The sequence below is a fragment of the Cuculus canorus genome, chromosome 4 (assembly GCF_017976375.1).
Source record: "Cuculus canorus isolate bCucCan1 chromosome 4, bCucCan1.pri, whole genome shotgun sequence".
In the NCBI taxonomy this organism is placed as follows: domain Eukaryota; kingdom Metazoa; phylum Chordata; class Aves; order Cuculiformes; family Cuculidae; genus Cuculus; species Cuculus canorus.
The window spans coordinates 23347997-23368310 of NC_071404.1; the positions used below are offsets into that span (position 1 = coordinate 23347997).

The 20314-nt window shown below is 35.2% G+C and overlaps 1 long non-coding RNA gene across 1 annotated transcript; it reads right to left on the reverse strand.

Annotated features, from left to right (window-relative positions):
* Nucleotides 1-1964: 1964 nt before the first annotated feature.
* On the reverse strand, nucleotides 1965-5092 carry LOC128852073 (uncharacterized). The gene is made up of 3 exons (XR_008449683.1): nucleotides 5010-5092; nucleotides 3950-4114; nucleotides 1965-2417 (listed from the first exon to the last, which is right to left on the reverse strand). It is a non-coding gene; the product is annotated as an uncharacterized LOC128852073 (long non-coding RNA).
* Nucleotides 5093-20314: the final 15222 nt, after the last annotated feature.

Here is a 20314-nt window from a genome sequence, read left to right on the forward strand (position 1 = left end):
TACAATCAGTATTGATAAATATCATGAAGTATTCATTCACCTAATTCTAATCTTAAAAGACATTTTTGCATTCTAAACAAGTCTTCAAGAATCTCTAGATTGTCAATGAGGAACAATAATCTTCCCAGGAAAAGGAGTCCCTTGATGAAAAAAATATAGGGAAAAGAATGTCACAATCCTAAAATAGATGCACCAAATATGTCTCTGGAGGAAACATCCATTCACTGTTGAATATTTAGAGGTCTAATCAATAAACTCAGATTAGAATCCTAAAAGTTAGGATATTCAAACTGCATGAAATTATTTTTTCAGAACAGATCCAGACTCTGATTTCCTTTTTACTTGCTTTCCTTATTACTTCATAACACAAAACATGTTGAAGGTCATGTAAGACTAGGGAAAAGGATGTACTACTTATTGAAAGATAGAGCAATATTCTACAAGCCTGTTATAAAGCCTCCAGCCTGAGAGCACACACAGCTCAAGATCTCTCAAAATTTCTACAAATCCTCTTTGTGTTAAATGTGGTTGAAGCCTGACCGCAACATGCATACAATGAACCCACTCTTCCATTTATCTAGAATTTAAATCTAATAAAATCATAGGTAAATACACAATAATTCATATCATTAATATATGTGCATGCATGTATCTACGCATACACTCACTTGTTTAGCTGGCTGTTACCACTTATAGGATTTTTCTATGTAGAATTAATGTACCTTACTTTTCCTCTTATTATATAAAAAGATTAAAAAGAAATGCCCCCAAAACCAAAATGTAAACAAACACAAAACCCCAAGTGCTGATTAGGCAGTTGTGGAGAAAGTGAAGTAATCTTTAAATCCATGGAACAGCTTTTCTAGAGTCCAGGCCATATAAGTAGTCAAAATAAAATTACTGAAGGAATATTCTGCAAATACGAGATTGATTTAGGAATCTGCTTTTCTGAGATGAAAATAACATCTGAAACATGATAATGAGTTACTTTAAGAACCTGTGAAATCTTTTCTAAATCAAGACTTTTTTCCCTTTTTTTTAAACTTTTTGCATATTTACCTTTTACTTAAACCATTTTTCTCTCTCCTTAAACATCTTGCTTTGTTCTTTTCCTTCCCTTCTTTGTAGATACTTTTCTGAGTGTTTTCTCCTTGGATGTGTATTTTGCCCTGCTGCTTCTTTTGAAGTCACTGGCAAATTTCTTATTGATTTCAGTGCAAGAAGGATCACCTTTCACTCCTTTGCTCCTCTCCATTTTACCATCTCTAATAGCTAGTAGCAAAATCCCACTGACTGTGGCTCTGATCTCTGAAGTGCTGGTACACCATGCCTCTGAATTTTGATCCCAGTCAGATAATTTTTTTTGACAGCCAGAACTGTACCGAAATAGAAGTGCTACTGTGCTCAAAAAAAAAAAAAAAAAACCACAGGGATTATAAGAGATGTTTTATTCTGTTCAACTTGCACTGAGTGTTAAGATTTCTTGCATCATGTGATCTCTCCCAAGTACTTATCTTCTTTCAGTCATCATACTCATGCTGTTCATTAATTCCACCTGCTCAGTAAGAGGAGTCGAAGAGACAAAGTAAGGCAGAAAACAGTACCTCTTCAGTTTGGCTCATGTTATTTCTTCACCAACTACCTCAATAAAATCCAGGTGAAGAAAATTCTGGGATATTTACATTGAAGTGACGTATCAATAGAAGATATAAAATCCAACACCATTACTGGCCATTGCTTTCATGTCTCACAACAGTAAAGTTAAACATTGCGGAATACCACATTCTCATGTTCTGCTTGATAACTTTCTTAATAACTTGCTTTATGATATAGTTATTACAAACTTTCCCACAATTAAAGTTTTACCCTAGCTTAAATACAAATGGACAAGTTTGGTCTTAGACATAAGACCTGAATGTCCTACATTTAATCCGAAATTTCATTTTATTTACTTGCATGTCTGTATCTATAGGCATGTATATAGGTACACGTGTCTACATATGTCTACATATGTATGCATGCACAAATATAAGACAGAGATAGACCAGGAACAGTTGGTACAGTGTCTTTAGAGAGAACACCTTCAGTTAAAAGGGAACATAATGTGACAGACTATGGTGATCTTGGGACCTACCAATATCTAAATTTGCTCTTCAGGGCATTGTTTCATGCCTTTATGTAGCAGACAGGATTTCTTTCACCATATTACTTTATGGTGTCTGCAATAGAAGACTGACATTGAGGCTGAGGAGGTATGACAGAGATAATCTTGCAAGTCTCTTAAAATTTTACTAGGCCAAGGAGAACCGCTTATGTGAACACTTGAAATCTTAAATTGTATTTTTTTAATCACATTGGATGAAACTTCCTGTGGCAGTTCATCCCAGATTCAACCAATATATTGCTGTGTTTCTTTTCTGCATAGAAAAGTAGAACATAAGTTAGAAAAACACAGCGAAAAGAACCAAATGAGGAGGCATAGATGGTCCAGTTAAAAGTACAGACGTATTTCCAGAAGACACTGGTGATTTTTTTGTTTCATTACCTTAGTATGCTTTAAGGCATAACTGAATTATCAAGAACTCTTAGTGATTTTTAATGAAGAAACAATTTTTCAATAATATTTAAAACTGGGTATCAAAAATATTAGTCAATATTTGTAGTCCCCAAAAGAACGGTTATAAAAAAACTGAATTTCCCTCTCAAGATACTATTTTTTCATGGCAGAAAATAAAACTCTTTACTGAAATTAATAATTCATAGGGATTTTTTTTCCTCTTAAAATATTGAATATGTAAAAATTTAAAATAATCTAAGAGAAAAAATACAGACTGGGTTTAACAATAGCTAATCTTGACTTTGTTCTTCAATTTATTTACAACAAAACTTGCAAGTAAGAATATACATTTGGAATTTCTATCTAATTCCTAAGGAATTATTTTGTATTGAAGGCCATTTGGAAACTAACCCAACTTTCAGTTAATATTATATACAATAAACTGTAAATAATCTAACCTGTTTTCCAGACTCTGTAAAAATTAAAAGTTTTGAGACCTAAGAAATCTTCAGAAGTCATAAGGATCAACCACCTAGAAATTACTTTTACATTGGCATATTAATGGCATAGTGCTATCCTGTCATTATGGAAAAGGTATCCATATATCCATTATGGAAAAGGTTTTAGATTACTAGGACCTCAGCATCACTTTCTGTGCTACAGTTAGCAACTACTACAATTCCTTTTAAATTATAAGATAAATTGTTATCTTGCTTTATATATTACGTATAACTAATTGAAATGAGACTTGTTGAGACAAAATGAAACTCCAGTACATTGTGATAAATGTTAGCTCACTGATGGCAAAGGTGCTTAGAAGACATTTTCCAGGGCTACTTGATCACACATTTTGAGACCTACTTTGCTCCACAAGTGATACCAGCAACTTCATCTTATTAGGTTTTGGTATCAGATCAAGTCAAGCCTTAGACCTCAAGAGCATTTAAAACAATTCTATTGACCCTGTATCACAAAGGAACCGATAAAGAGAGGGAAACAGGATTATAATAAGAATTTCTGTCAGAGCCTGATTGTTGTCTGCCAATTGTCTCAAGTAGGCAGGAAGGACAAAAAGAAACAAGAAAAGACGTTTGAATTATCTCCCTATATTAGTGCTCCTAGGCATTTAATCAAATGACAACTCAATGTCTTATTGTCAAGGTCAGTTCAGAAGTCTCAAATTTACAGGACAACATATTTTGTGATTTAAACTTTAATTCATGAGCTCATTAAGAAATCTGGTAAGCAAATACAATGAATGGGCTCAATTCCCTTTTGGCCAGACTATCACGTTAATTCACTTACTCATTATTCATATAATAAGATTTCATAATTTATAACCTGTGACTCTTAATATCGTGCACCTATCAGCAAAAGAAAAGAAGCAGTTACCTAGCCAGTTGTGAGAGTGCTTATCGTTCCTTCTCCATCATGGTGCAGGCATCCAGCTGCTGTTGGATCCACTTCAAAAGCTTTTGGTGCAAGCTGATGTTCCATACCCTCGAGCTTGGAGGTTTGGTCTATATTATTTCCATGAGCGAGAGGATTCTGAGGAAACTGAGAGACAAAAAGAAATTACTGGCATAGACCGCAATTTGCAGGTGATCATGACTGTATATTGACCCTTCAGCTTTTGTGGCCACCTGTCCTGCCTGCCTGGTGTTCTCACTTTGACCTAGTGGCTCCCAGCATACATTACGCTTTACCATGAGCTGGATTAGTCAAAATCTAAGTAGGGTTTGAGAGAACAATCACAATTTTGCTACCTGGATGCAGGCAGAGCTTCTGTGCCTTATTTCCCAAGACAGTTGTTTTGTTTTCTGCTTATATTATCTTGCATGATTGAGAAGATTTCATTTTGCTGTAACCGAAACATATCTGTATTGCTTTTCTTAAATTTAAACTCACCAACTCATATCTTTTAAGTGTTTCCTCATTCCATATAAATCCAAATAACCCAAACCTTTCCTATCAAGGTTCAAGGTCAATTTCTGAAAAATTAAATAGAACATACCTCATTTGTCACGAAGTAGTAGGTTTTATTATGTAGCATGGCTGTTATTTGTGGAAAAATAGAGAAAGAAAAACTTCTTTGTAAACAGAAAGAGATTTTTCTTCAGTTTTAAAGGAGGACAACAGAATAACATTTTGAAGGACATAAAATAAACCTTATTAAATTTATTTACATTTCTTTTCCTGGTTTCATTTTAATGTTATAACAGGATTGGGGTCCAAAAAACATGACAGAAAAATCAACACATAAATTAAATAACTTTAAAATGTTTAATTTACATGCATTTTTCACTGAGTGAATGTGTCTTTTATGCAGCCATCAACTATTATTTCATATTATAAGGAAAAATTTAAGATATTTTTAAAAAACAAAACAGATATTTGAAATATATCTTTACATTAAAGTACATTTGTTTACAATCTAAAGAATAAATTGTACCTTTTTTCAGTACTAGTGACACTGCCACTGGAGCTCTGTGACTATTTCTGAAGTCCTCAATTCAAGAACAATGTCAATGTACTATAAATAAAAAAAAAAATCAGAAGAAGTGTTTAAAGGTTGAGGCTCAAGGAACTAATTCTATTTAGCTTAATATAGTAGTAGCTGAAAGACAGATTAAGCAATGTAAATGGATAAAATAAATTTGATCTATCTTTTATTCATGTCAGATGTACAGCAAAATCCAGTGTCTAGAGGATGAAAAGCAGCAAATTCATCTGAAAGATGAGTTTACTGTAAGTTTAAACTCGCAGCACCTTCTGGAAGGATGCAGCAGTATCTTAAGCCAAGGAATATTTTAGCTAAGATTGCATATTGTAAGAAGAGGCTTTAAATCAAAATCAAACTCGAATTTATCCAGTGAAGCCTAAAGATCTAGGATATTCAGAACAGCATACCAACTAAGCACCTCTTCTAGCTTTTTTATTAAGAGATTATAAAGCCAAGGCTGATAAATACTAACAATTAGTATTTCATCCTAACTGAATTCACTTTCTTGTCAAATAATACATAAAAGAGGGGCAATATCTTCAGATGACTTCATTATACTTGTATTTTAGAGTCTGTCATTAACAAATCTCATTTTTTTTCAAGGCCCAGAAAGGAGAAAAGTAATTCAGTTGGGTATTTTTTTAAGATCAACAAAATATGATTGCTCATTCTTTGATCATCACCACCTTCTATCTGAGTAATATTGCCTTTACTGGCTAAGTATTAGTAAGCTAAAAAGGGCTGGTAACTTCAAGAAAGCTCTTTGGTTTGGAAGCCTCAGCTCAAGATAGTTTTGCCATGTTCTATAAACCTACACTATGTGCCAACATCAGAAAATAGTTCTATCATGAAGAAGTTATTCACCTTCTGAGTTCCTATAATACCATTGTTAGTTGTCTCCCAAGAATGTGTCAGTGGTACTCCTTGCACCAATTCTGCTGCTCTTTCTAGCTTCTCTGGATATTTGTAGGGGTTTTATCAAGGTCTTTATAGTAAAGCATTATCTTGAATTTCACATTGTGAGATATGGGTAATATCACTGAAACTGTATAGCTTCTTTGCTAAAAAGATTTTATTACTGATTTAAAAAGAATCATTAAACAAATCAGTTATTGTGTTAGTAATGTATAAGCATCATGTTTGAGAATCAGGAATATAGCACGATGGTCCAAGCCTACCAGCATAATCTAAGCAAATAATTTGTTATTCTGCTCTAAGAATTAAACTGGTAGCCGAACCTTCTGGCACTTCTACAACTAAAACTAGACCTGGTCCCTTATAAACTGATTTACAACACACCACTTCTTTTATTGACATTTGCCTTTTGTTGCTTCCACTACTTGTGTCACGAAATTCTACTTGATTTACCTGTAGGCAAGCCCTATCTCCAATGTATGGCAATCTGTATATTTAAATAACTTCTTATTTCAAGCAGGAAATGTATTTTTTTTTTTAATATTGGGGAACAACTTACTCCTTTTCTCTGAAGACACTCTGAGCTTGACTCAGCACATGATTTCTTAGCCTTCAGTTGGGATCAGTGAATCAAAAAATTACATGCTTAAAAAAACAGGAAAATAATTCTAATGAAAATAAAACTAATGGAACCTCATCTCTAGCTGTGCCTATGAAATACAGTATACATGCCATAGTTTTGCAATTTATCAGACTTTTTATGAATTCAGGGCAAGGGATCTGAAGTATATATACTAAAATAATCAGTGTGTGATTGTTTCTGTTCTGTCAAAACAGAGTTTATCAGCATTTTATATCTTCTTTTGCTTTCAGATATGTTCTTTCAGCATAAGAAAATTTAGAATAAGAATGTATTTGGTTTAAATGGAAAGGTTTTAATGAAGGGTGGCTACAGGGGTAGCCTACATGAGGAGGTGCTGGGGCTGCCCCATGTGGGACACTGCCAGTGCCAGTGGGTTCCAGTAGATTTCAGCTATGTCCCGTCCAGGTAGTCCCACCACAGGACACAACTGAGCACATAAGCCAAGCTGGTGGCACCTCAATGAAAATGTACTAAAGAAAGAGTATAAAAGTGTTCAGCATCTGTAAGAGAGAGCAGTGAGGAAAAAAAAAAATGTGGAAGGAACAGCTCTGCAGACACTGGGGTGAAATCCCATGAAGGACAGGGAAGAGGCTCTCCAGGTGTTGTGGAAGAGATTCCCCTGCAGCCTGTGGAGAGGACTACTGTGAAACAGCTTGTCCCTGCAGCACACGGCAAGGACAATGCTGGACCACTGCAGCCACACAGGAGAAGGTAGATGTGCCCTGGAGGAAGCTGCAGCCCATGGAGGAGCCCGTGCAGGACCAGGTATACTGTGCTAAAGCATTATGTGCCTGAAGGACTATGCCCCGTGAAAAGGACCTATGCTGGAGCAGCTCCTGAAGAACTACAGCCTGTGGGAAGGACCCACGTCGGAGCTGTTCATGAAGGACTATCCCACGGAAGAGAGCTGATATGAAGCAGGGGAACAGCAGGGATGAACCGTTACAAACTGACTGCAACTCACCATTTCCCATCTCCCCTTGGGAGATGATTGGTAAACAATCTGTATATATGAGACGGAAGCAAGTGTGCGCATCACTAACTTCTCGCACAACAGCCTTCCAGCTGTACTACTGCAGTCAGGCAGTTAATATTGAACAAGCCAGTCAGCTATACTTCGTTCTTAGAGGAGCAAGTATGTACTGAGTGTAGGCTGCATGGGATTCCAAGACAGTCAAAGAATAGATGCTACCTTTTTGGTAAAGCAGTAAAAAAAAAAAAAAAAAAAAAAAGGTTAAAACCCCTTTTTTTGCTATGATGTGGCTTGTCACATTCTAGGACTGAATACAGAGTTAGATGAACCTTTAGTCAAAATCGCTATGATTGTTTTTAGTTTTTGGAGGTGTTCAAGCTTTTTCCCTGGACTACTGCCACATAAGGGTAACAAAATGGAATAAATGAGTTTTGTAGACTTCAGCTGATTTGACAATTAAGCTATAGATAAAGTGCTGGATGTTTTGTTTTTTACATAGAATTTCTTTGGCATCTTATTGATTAGGTTGTCACAATTGAAAATTAAAATAAGGCAACATAAGTGCATTGATCAGTTCTTTATTATTATGGGTGACTGCTACATATAATATGCTCAGATTTTCCTACATGTTTTTTAGGGAATAATGCTGTCTGAATCTAAATTACATGACACATATTAGAGTAATGCACATAGTTGTAAAGAACTTAACATGAGGTAATTAACTTTTTACTCATATCCCTGCAGCTCTATTAAAACCACTAATATTCACTTGTGCTCTCTGAAGAGGGCACTTCGCCAGGTTTCAGCTCAAAAAATATTTGTAGCACAAAAACAATAGCCGGAAGCTAATTCTAATATATTGAGTGAGATTCTTCTTAAAAGAGCATGCAGTGAATATTTCAACTGAAATCAATCAAGTCCACAGGCAAAATAACTTATTATTTGCAAGTCTAAATAAAGTAAAATTTATTTACAGCTTAGTTTTAGTATTTATTCCCATATCAGGAAGAGCTCAGCCCTTCATTATTTATAACTTGTGTAATAGTTCATCTATATATGACTGTATTTTGAATGACTGTTATTACAATGTGTCTCTTTGATATTTTAGATTGTGATGTAAGGCCATTCTGCGGGCTACTCAACTTCTGAGAGGATACATCCCACCGTCAATGTCTAATTATACTTTTATCTGGTTAAAATTAGTGTAAGGAAATTCACTATTTAGCTGTAGATATAAACTAGAAAACAGGTTTTAGGTGAATAAAGATTGCAATGGAAAAGAAATTTGATATATCATTATACAGAGTTTTGCTTCATATGTGTAGGCAAGGTAAAACAAAGGCAATATAATGCAGTATTTTCTACTCTTCTCTCAGCTGCCTCCGAACCAGAAGAAGGTTTCGTCCTCTAATCAAGTAGGAGAACAAGAAATTGTTACTATCCACATAAGAATAAAAAAAGAATGTTTTTTGTTTTGTTTTGTTTTGTTTTGTTTTGGCCTAGAAGCCAAGGTTATCAAAAAGTATTACAGTGTAGACTCACAAACATCTGATCTGAAGAGAATAAGATACTCCTGTCAAAGGCATATTTGACTATAGCCCCAGAGATGAAAAGCAAGTGACTAATCATCCGAGTTCATTGCCTGAGTTCATATTTTTTAACTATCAGAAGAGAAGCTGTGCAACATAAAAGCGATATCAAAGATGGAGGTCAGCTGGAATATTGTTGTACTAACACTTATAAAGAAAACAGCTCCAATGTATTTTTAAAAAATAAGAGGCTTTTATACATTCACTCATAAAAGATGCCGAAGTGCTGTTAGCAGATTTAAAGTGACTTTTTGCTTGTGGTGATTAAACCCAGCAGGCACGCTTGTTTTACAAACAGTATCTGACTCCTTTTGTGTGTTATTCGTGGAGACACATAATGCATTTGCTATCACAGACAAAGAAATGCAAGAGCTTTAGTGTCTTACACATGACAGATCACATTTACAAGATGCTTATAATGGAAGGTTTTCATCTGACTGACCAAACCTTTTAGAATGATGCCCTAGACTGTTGTTAGCTGCTGTTCTCCAGCTTTGAGACATTCCAGTGGTAAAACTGAATTAGATTTAGCACACATAGGAGTAGATTTTGAGGAATTAGTTCTTAAGTCATCCTTTCTTTTTACCATGTCCTTACTGAACAGAGATACATAAGTAATGTTCACTTTCAACTATTCACCCCAGAGATATAATAGGACTGGTACTTTTTTTGCTATTTTGTTTCTGAAAGGGTAAAAAATCCCTATCCCTGAAGAGCAGTGCTCATAGTGCAGAACGTCACGAAGGACACTCTCAATAAATTAAATAAACAGATGAAATGGCTTTCCAAAAATAGTTCTCAAAAGTAGTTCTCATCTTGAGTGTTATTCTGTCTTAATTTTCTGTCCCAGGCTTTTACTTTGTATGAGGTTTTCTCTGCTTGACTGCAGACCATATGTTTCATATTCAATGTAAATGTTATGAAGCACAGTGTTCTGTCTGTCAGATTATACTTCCTTATGGATTTTTACATCTAACCAGAAGTGTATGTGATAAAACAAAAGCATACGTTTTAAGAGAAGGTTTGTATTTGAATGCTAAATAATCTAGGAGAGATTTTAACAGCAGGTACTCTATAGACTGCTTCTTGAGATGCACAAGTGTACTGATACACATTTCAGTGTTCAGAGCAGGGATTCATGTCCACTGCAGTGCATTAGTATCTTAGCTGTCACAGTTGAGCTCATCTGTTCAAGTGGCATATGTGTTCATTCAGTATTTGTTTTGTGAAAGTAAATTAAATTGTTAATTCTGTTTCTGGATTCTACTCTCTTTAACTGCTGTGCTTTAATTCTATTATCACACCTGTTAAGAAACTTTGTGCCAAGTTGAATAGAAATGAAAGATAGCCCTGCAGTTCATTAAATAGGTGATAAAAAGGCAGACCATGTGGTAGACATTAACAGTGAGACATGAAATAAAGAGTCTGTATTTGTCTTGGCAGAGTACTAGCTGATACTGCAATCCTTATACAGTCTTTCCACCTCATCATGATAAAATTTGTCATACAGATTGCAGAAAAGTCAAGGCTACATTTACAAATCTTGTGAGACACAGAAAAAGATATCCTTATGATCTCTAAAGACTGGTGCTAGCATTCATGTTTACACACTCTCATATTGCTCCTAGCACTCTCAGCAACTGTAAATGACAAGAAACAAACCAACCCCTGGATAAAACCCATCCAATATTTCAGATAAGGTAGAACACATGGTCTAAGTGCTGTATGCACACTCCTTGACAAGTGACACCCACCATACTTAAGAAATTCACAAGTCCCCATTTCTCAACCTTAAGCACGTAACATAGTCATGGTTCTTGACTAGGAGTAGGAGCATCTAGTCAGGTGACTCCTGAAGTGCAGGAAACAGGATAGAGTCTCTATGAACTGCTCTGTAAGGCTGCATGCATCCTAGACACTGCTGGCTGTGTTACACTTCATATTTCATAGTACGGTTTGGATTGGAAGGGACTTTAAAGGTCATCTAGTTATACTCCCCCTGCCATGGGCAGGGAAACCTCTCGCTTGACCAGGCTGCTCAAAGCCCCATTTAACCTGACCTTGAAATTTTGTAATGGGTGAAAAGGACACCTTTTACAGGAATTCAAGGACTTAGTAGTGCGATAAAAATCTAAATAAACAATTAGTTTGGTGCAGTGATGCTGACAATCATAATCCAAATTATATAATTGATGTAAAACAAGTATTAATAATAATGCAATTAAAAACTGTTACACAAAAATTTCTTAGTCTCTTCCTCTTCTTTAGTGTTATGCTTGCTGTCTAGATACACACTGAACCAGTATTCCTCAAAAAGAAAGGATGAGGTGTTGCATCAAGGTGTCAGCATCCCATGTTCTTCACCAGGATGTGTGTGATGTTGATGGTGACATTTTCTTTTTCCTTAGACCAGAATTTACATGGCAAAATTTGTATGTTTTCTAACATAGTCTCACACTTCCTTTTACAAATTTTGAACTGTCTAACTGGTTAAGTAATCTAATCAGCCCACCAAAAGTAATAAGAGGTTCTAGATCGATCGCATTAAATAAAAAATGATAATGCAAATATTTATAGTATTAATGTTAAAGTACCTGTACTATCTTATGTCAATTATCAGTATCCTTGCATGTGAAGAATTTTGTGATCTTCACAGCTGCACAAGTTAAGATAGGCAATCATCATATTAACAAAGAAATAGCTTATGGGCACCCTCTGTACAGAGGGAAACAAATTGTGATGAGTAATACGTTTGTAATGTTCAAACAATTAAGTGAGTTAGACACAAAATAGAGTAGGGAATATTTTACCCAAATATTTTTCTTTATTTTAACTCAAAGCACGCTTCTACTCCCTTGCTTCAAAAAAGGTTTCAAAAGAAAGGAAAAAGAGTCCTCACTCCAGCCTTTCCTGAAGTTAGAAAACTGTTTTTCTTCCTACAGCGGCCATGCCATGACACACACTTTGTGTTTTGAGAAAAACATATTGCCCTGACATGTATTATTCTTTAAGCAAGACAAATAGTAAATTTACATTCTAGTCCAGTTCAGAAACTTGCTAGTTCATGTGTTTTGGTGAATGTAGTTAGTAATGAAATTGGAAAGGGGGAAAAAAGTCAATATCAAAAAGCTATTTAAAAAAGTGCATGGTGAAAAAAAGAAAACAACATCAACAACAACTTCCCTAGGAAAACAAAGAAAGAACCTGAAGCCAAAAGGCAAAATAATTTTACTTATGGAATACTCACTTTTAAATGTAATGACTAACTACAAAATGTAACATCTGCTTCTGTGCAAAAGCAGATTAATGTGCATCCCTTGATAGCTTCAGAGCAGGTGTAAGAAAATTGAAGAGAAACATCAAGACCAGATTCTTTCTGGTGGGTATTCAGTTGTGCCTGAAACTCAAATTAGATCTACTTGATGGGTAATGAATTCCTGATGATGTCTGAAAACATAAAATAAATGATTAGTTTCTAAGTAATTCTCTCACATTTCAGTTTCTCAATAGTTTTGCCAGAAACCTTACTTGTACATCACCTGCTATCTCCATTTTGACCTGCCATCCATTAACCTTTGGTTCACCACTGCAGAGGAGATAGAATTTTTTCTGGGGAAGTAAAGGAGAGAGGGAAATGCTAGAGAAATGCATATTAACTTATCACTGAGCTAGTTTATCACAAATGTTTATAAAGAACAAGATTTTTTTCAGAAAAAAACTCTAAAGATAGTCACAGTTGCGATGTCTGCAAAGCCCTGTCTTATGCATGTGCTCATCATTCATGATCATCTTCCACCTGCTGCAGTTACTATGATCCACCTTGCAGATAACCAGCCCGTGAAGAAGATTACTTAGCAAACACACGGAAATACATCTATTGAATACACTTGGTAAAATCAGGAGCTAGGAGAGGGAGATGGATAATCTTTTGCCTTTATTATTTTCAAGAGGAAAAGAAAGAAAAAATGCCATTTTTCACAAACTTACCATCACCAGTATAAAGGTTGAAAGGTGCATTGCAGTGTTCCTTTTATCTTTTTAGGAACGAACACTTGTGGCAATAACATAACATGAAGTATTGCAAGAAACTATAAAGAAAAGTCAATATTATAATTGAAAGGGAAGAGACTTAGCAGGGAACCAATATCAAAGATGTAAGGTTTTAAATTATTAGCGCTTGAAGCATAGAAGTGATACTGATCTGCAGACAGGCCTCTAGTTGAACAGTAGTATGATCCTCAGAATGTAATGGAAACAGGAACTGAGCATCTGAGAGAAAACAACCTGAACTAGTCCTTTTATTGTATGTCTTCAACCCACTAACAGCTATTGCTATATTTTCTTCTCATCCTCTGAGACGTAACTTAAAAAAAAAAACCAACACAGGTGTGTTCCTGTGGATGGCTACCAGAAGCTATGCTTTTAGCATCATTGCTTTCTAAAGCTGATGCCAATCCATGAGCTGATCTGAAATGAAATGCCAAATCACACATTGCATTATTCCTGTATCTGCAAAATTACACTCTGTAAATGTTCCACATTCCAATAAATTAAAATTGCCACTTGAAAAATAATGCCTATAAACATAACATTCATTAATTTTTTTTTTTTTTTTTAATTTCTGCTGTGTCTTTAAGTCACTAAGTAAGGCCACTTGGGAGAAAAGAATAGATATCAATTTACTAAAAAGACTGAATTAGAATTATACTGTTCATGGAAAGATATCATAGCAAACAGAAGATAGAGCCATATAAATAACTTCAGTTGATTAATTCCTTCCATTTTCTATCAGTTCTCCAGCACTGATTAATTAAAAATGAATTCATTAAAATAGATTAAAAATACTTTAAAAAATACATAGTTTTTAAGTTTTCAAGTAAACTCTGAAGTTTTCCCTTGTAGTCGTTGGACCCAAGATTTTTTTTTTTCAGGCTGTCAGAATTCAGCACTGTGTACAGCAAAAGTACAGATAAATTATTCACTCTGCTTGTTCAATACCTCATTTATCTCTGAAAGGGGGTACTTGTCTTTTTTTCAATGTTACAAGTACTTTAACAAATAAAATTATTGTGAGGCTCAATACTAGTTGTTAATCATTTTCTATTAAACGTGTAATCTTCTTTAATAGATAATAGGAGTGTGAGGAACAAATGCAGGACTGGCATAACAAGATGACATCAACAGTCCATTCCCATCCTGCAATTCACATCAAAAAGCACTGAAGTTTCCTTACTGTTAACAAATTCACAGAATTAAAATTGGAAAAAATATTATCACAACTGCAAGTTGTTGGGTTTTTTTTTAGTGCACAAGAATAATGCTCTGTATTAACTGCAAGATTTTTTTCATGTAATAATCTTAAAACAAGAAAATAACAATAAATATTTTTATTATACATTTAATAAGTTCCATCTTATTATAATGTACCTTCCATATAATTCCTCATTGGCCAGGCATTTGTAACTAAAGTTTGTGTTGAAGTATTTTACCACTCTATGGTAAGAAATGTACCTGTTTCAAAATGTTGCAACCAGTTGACATTTACTATCAGAATCTATTGAGGATTTGAAACATTATATCTTGAACTATTGAACCATTATTTATTATCACCTAAAGGAGGTGGTCATAAATATTTTATTTATTTATTTATTTATTTTATTAATTAATAATAAATATCTTTATTACATAGTTTAACAATAAGCTATATGGTATATAGCTGTACTATACTTTATTTTTGAAGTGTGGTTATCTATGCAAACGAAAACATGCCATTTTTTAATATAAAATTGCATGTATTATTTGATCTGATTCTTACACAGCATTAGTTATCTCTAGTTTATTCTACTCCACATTTAAGTATAATATCAAAGAAGGAATGGATGCATGAGGTAATACTTTCTCCCTATACAACAGAAAAATTATATATATGTTTTCATATTATGTTTGCTAAAAAAGAAACCATTTTTTTTAAAAACATTTCATTTGATGCACTTGAGGGCCGAGTTTTTAAATACGACATGTAAATAGATGTCACTGAGAAGGAATATGTAACCCTGCTTTTGAGGAAACCGGTTTTGAATTGACAGTATTATTAAAAACAGAAATAGATTAACTCGAGCAATAGCAAAGACCTTGACATCAATGCCATTACTGAAACAACACAGAATGTAAAATGATACTGTAATATCTACAGCAAAAACAGCAGTCAGTGAATTCCTTTTCAAAACATCTAATTATATACAATTTCAATATATAATCTGTTGTGGTAAAGATCTCCTATGTAAAATGATGTTGCACATATTTAGAAGTAACTGGCCCAGCCAGGTGAAAAAGTTGAGAGCAATAGCCAGTAAGTAAACTAAGAAGTCTAACAACATTACAGAAGTAGACGCACTAGTTTGGCATTACAAGGCGATAAGGTATAGGAAGGTAAATATATCACATCTTAACAAAAATTATGTTACAACTGCACAGAAGACTAAGGGCATAATTCAAAGTAGTGGCTTATGAGGGCTGTAGACAGATAGACAGATCAATCAGTCAAATGATTGATAGTCTGTATACAGTTGCAATAATTACCCAAACAGTTAGAAGTTTTCAGAAATTATAAAGTTATATTATTTTATAGTTGGTATTCACTTTAATGTCCCAAAGTAGACACTCTCCTAAAATAAAAGGACCCTGAATTGTCTCCTTACAAATATATCCTCTGATTTCCAGATAAGGCAGGAAAGTACACTAAAACCAACCATATTTTGGAGGAGATTTTTCTGAAAGCAGATGTGTGCTTACAATGTCGTAGGGCAATAGTAGGATACTGCCTGATATTTTAAGGCAAATCACTTTAGCTGTGGTTTAGATCAGCCACCATTTCCATTAAACATCCGCAAAAGACATCCAGGAGTGTTATTTCCTGCCAGTCAGTTTTGTTGATGCCTGCGACCACATGACCAAAATCTGTTTCTTACATAAAGAAGAGCTATTTTATTTCTTAAAGGCTTGACAGTTACGCTAATGAAAAACACTTTCTTCCTGAGCTCCACTGACACACCAGAGTAAAACAAATAACACTACAAATATGTATAATTTTATTTTTACCACCACTCTTTAACATTTGATATTTAAGAAACTGTAGCTTAACTAGAAGACACGACATGACAATGATTGTGTAGGTTGACCTATTAATGAAATTAAAAAAGAATATGTTTAGTCAGTGCGTTTGGCATGATTAGGAACCAGAGGATGCCAAAAAGGTCTCTCCTACTCAAGGTTCAAAAAGGACCCTCTTTGGGATGCTTTTTCTTGTGTTTCCAGAAGCCATTTTTCCACAGAATCACAGAATCGCAAAGTAGTTTCAGTTGCAAGAGACCTTTAAGATCATGAAGTCCAACCATAGATCCATCGACTTAGTCCTGCTAAGTCCTTCACTAGACCACGTCCTGAAGTATGACATTTACTCATCTCTTAAACATCTGCAGGGGTGATGACTCAATCGCCTCCCTGGGCAGGTTATTCCAGTGCTTGACAACCCTTTCAGTAAAGACATTCCTCCATTTCTTACAGATTTCAAAACAGTAGAATATTTCCCCAAAATTTCTTTAGCTGAAACACTTCAGTCACAGAATTTCTTAGCAAATAAGAAAATTTCAAGAAAAAATATTGTCGCACAAATTTTAACATCAGATAACAATTACAGTGTTATTTGTTGTGTAGTAAAACGGAAGTGACTTTAGAATTTACTGCGACAGAATATTTATTCTCATTTTCTATTTTTTCTGTGGGGGAAAAAAATATGCTTCGTATGGGGGTGTATGTGGCCTCATGGGGGGGTTCTCGTCAGCATATGCATTCGCTTCTTATAGGGACTAGCATAGGTAGACATAAAGGCGGAGCATCCACATCAAAACACGTGTTTAAAAGTAGGGGACTGCATGAAAGGGGGAGGTGTCTTTCGAGATTACATTCTGTGGGAGCATGTGTATGTGTGTGTGCGCGCTTGTCCAGTTGTATGTGCATGTCTGAAATATTTCTTGAGATTATAGAAAGGTGTTTAGAAAATTATTAACACTATAATAACATCTCAGGTGTTGTGATTTGTCTGTTCTCTTACAGCAACTGATCCTGAATGTGTAGTTCACTCATTGCCAGTTATTTATATGTCATTAGTAAATTAATAAACTGCTTCAATCCTGAATTGATTTAAAGCATGTGAATTGAATAGGTTTTTAGTAAGGAAGAAAAATAGTAAAACACCTTGCTATTTTCACAGTTTAAGCATCAGTGGACAGAAAAAAATATCTCCTTTTCAGACAAATACTTACCTTTTTCTCCTTTTAAAGAGATTCTTTTTTTTTTTTTTAACTGGTATATGTTACTACATTACATACTTAACTGAATAGTATGAGAGGGTACAGCTAGCACTGTACAGATAGTACTAGTTTTGCTTCTGTAGCAGCAACCTTGATTTCTAGAGAGCCACAAAACAAATGTCAAGAGTTTTGTTTCTGAAACTATGCTAAAATTATTTTTGTGATCCACTTTATCCTGCCTTATATATGACAGGTCACTATAAACAGTACAGAAATACCTTTTTAAAGCAGTGCTTATGAAAATTACTGACCTCTGAAAAATCCTTGTTACTTATAGGAATTTTTCAAAAGAAAATCGACAAAAATTATATTACATTTCTGGATCTTTGCCTGATTTTTGAAGGAAACATTACCACTGTGTCATCACTGAGGAAGAGATGCCCACTTAACATTGCAATCACCCACGTCAGGTTGTGACTCTTTTGTTTTACTGCACTTACACACTAACTTAGTATACCTGGACACCGTTATCCACATATTAATTACCTAAAAATGTTGTTTTTAAATTGCAATCCAACTTGAAATTTATTCAGCTAAACATCAGATGCTACATAAATATAATTCAAATATATATTTTAGAATTTCAATGGTAAAGTCATTATGTAACATCTTAAAAGAAACCCAAACAACAAACCTAACCAATCAAGAAAAGATTCTTTAATTTTAAATATGGTAACTTGCAAATAATTGCTGCTTATGATTATGTGTTCATCTTAAACAACAATAAGGGTTTTTGTGAAATAACACAGTTGTTAACAGATAGCTTTGTGTCTAAGCAATAAAGGACTGAACACTCACAACTATTCTTTCAGTTATTCTCAGAGCTTTACATCACCCTGTCAAGGTTTCTTTTCGTGCCAGTCTCACAAGAGGGTTTGGAAAATTGTATGATACATACTTGTTTCCAGAGCTTAGAGCTATATGTTTTATACATAGCTATGGTCTATCTGAAATAAAAGAATATTCACTCTCACATATGGACAATATTTCAGTTCATTGTGAGTGGACCATTGTAGTGAACCGCTTATTCTTGTATTCCTTCCCCTATCTTAGTTTTAAAGCCTGATAATGAACCTACAGTCATTATATACTTTAAAAGGCAATAGCTTGAACATGAAACACCAGTCATGTCCCTTTTGTATGCAATTCAATAGAACCCCATCAAAAAAACACAGAAGGAAAAAAGTGGGGCACTGTTGTTCAATTGGCTAAGCAGGCTGAATTCTGCTCTGCAAAAGTCTATTGACCACTACCACTGCTTTGCAAAGATTTGACTGATTCACCAACACCTTCATGACCCAGTTCAAACTCTTGTATTCAGGAGAAACACATAAGAGAAAGTACATTCCTCACAACACAGAACAGGCAGTCATTTAAGTTGCCAATTCAAAGAAATAGAAGTTCATCCCTTAAATAAAGGTGATTGGCAATTAGTATTGCATTATACATGATAGGAATCTATCCTTATTTGATGGAATTGCCCATATTCTGTTAGTGTGTCAGGGTAAGTGCTTTGTCTCCATTCAATAATCTCTCACTGGAGAATGGAAAAGCATCTGAAATCTCTCCTGATAAGAGAATAAAGTTAGCTGCATAAATGATCATATGAGCAATACATTTATTGTCTGCTCAAAGCTGTTATGATCAGAAGCAGAACTGCTTGAGAGCAAGTACTGAGTAGCCTCAATTACGTGGTTTGTTTTACCTGGAATATTCCCTTTCCCTCATCCTAAATAATCAACTAACCCTCTCTTTATCCACTGGCCTTTGTTTTACTGATTTTATACCTGGTGTAAAGTCCGAATTTGCTTCTTTGTTTGACTTAAACATTTCATCTGAAGTCTGGCCATTTGTGCCCTTGTTCTGTGGTGACAACAATGAATGGTGAAAGGGGTGCAGCAGCAGGAGCTCCCCAAAGACTGATTGTAGGATATTGCCTCATCTGTGTGCCGTATTCAATGGAAAGAGGTCCAGGAGTAAGCATTGCTTTCCCTCACCCCATCAAGCTCACGGTTGCCTGCAATGGGGGAGGAGATGCAGCTGTGGGTTCTGTGCCCTCCACCTCCTCACACCCACCTGACTGCCCTGGCTGGACGCTTCTGAAGAAGCTTCTGCACACACATGGCAAGACCACCCCATGTGCTGATGGGAGACAGACTGGGCTTCTAAAAGAGCTCACAAGAAACCACATGGCATGCCCATCACTTCAATGGGACCAGCTTGGATGAAGCTGCTGCTGCTGCAGCGGCAATATGTTCCCAAGGAACGGCTGCTGCCCACTTACGTGGTGATTCTTTCTTTTTCCCTTCTCTCTCTCTTTCTCTCCCCACTGTCACTGGCATTAGTCACAGATTCCTAGAAAGCTGGTGTTCCATCATGCACTATTTTTTTAACATCCTTCTCCCAAAGATTCTACTTCACAAACTGTAAAGTCTAATTGATAGTTTATCCTATTTTGTGTTACCAATTTACTCCTAGGCCAGGTGTGGCCAACCAATTTTCCCCTTCAACAGTCTGTAACTTTCTCATGTTATTATCCTTGAAGTTTGTTGGGGTCATGTACTAGCAATCTTAGCATATTAAAGTCTAAAAATAAGTGTTTACTTGCATATCAAGAGAATGGAAGAAATCTAGTAGAAATATAGGGCATCATACCTGAGAAATACATAACATCTCCCTCACTTCTCCTACTTACCTTCTGGCTTACTAGTTCAGTTCTAGTCACTGCCGTCTTCCAGCTACATTCGCATTGCTTTAGTCTTCGG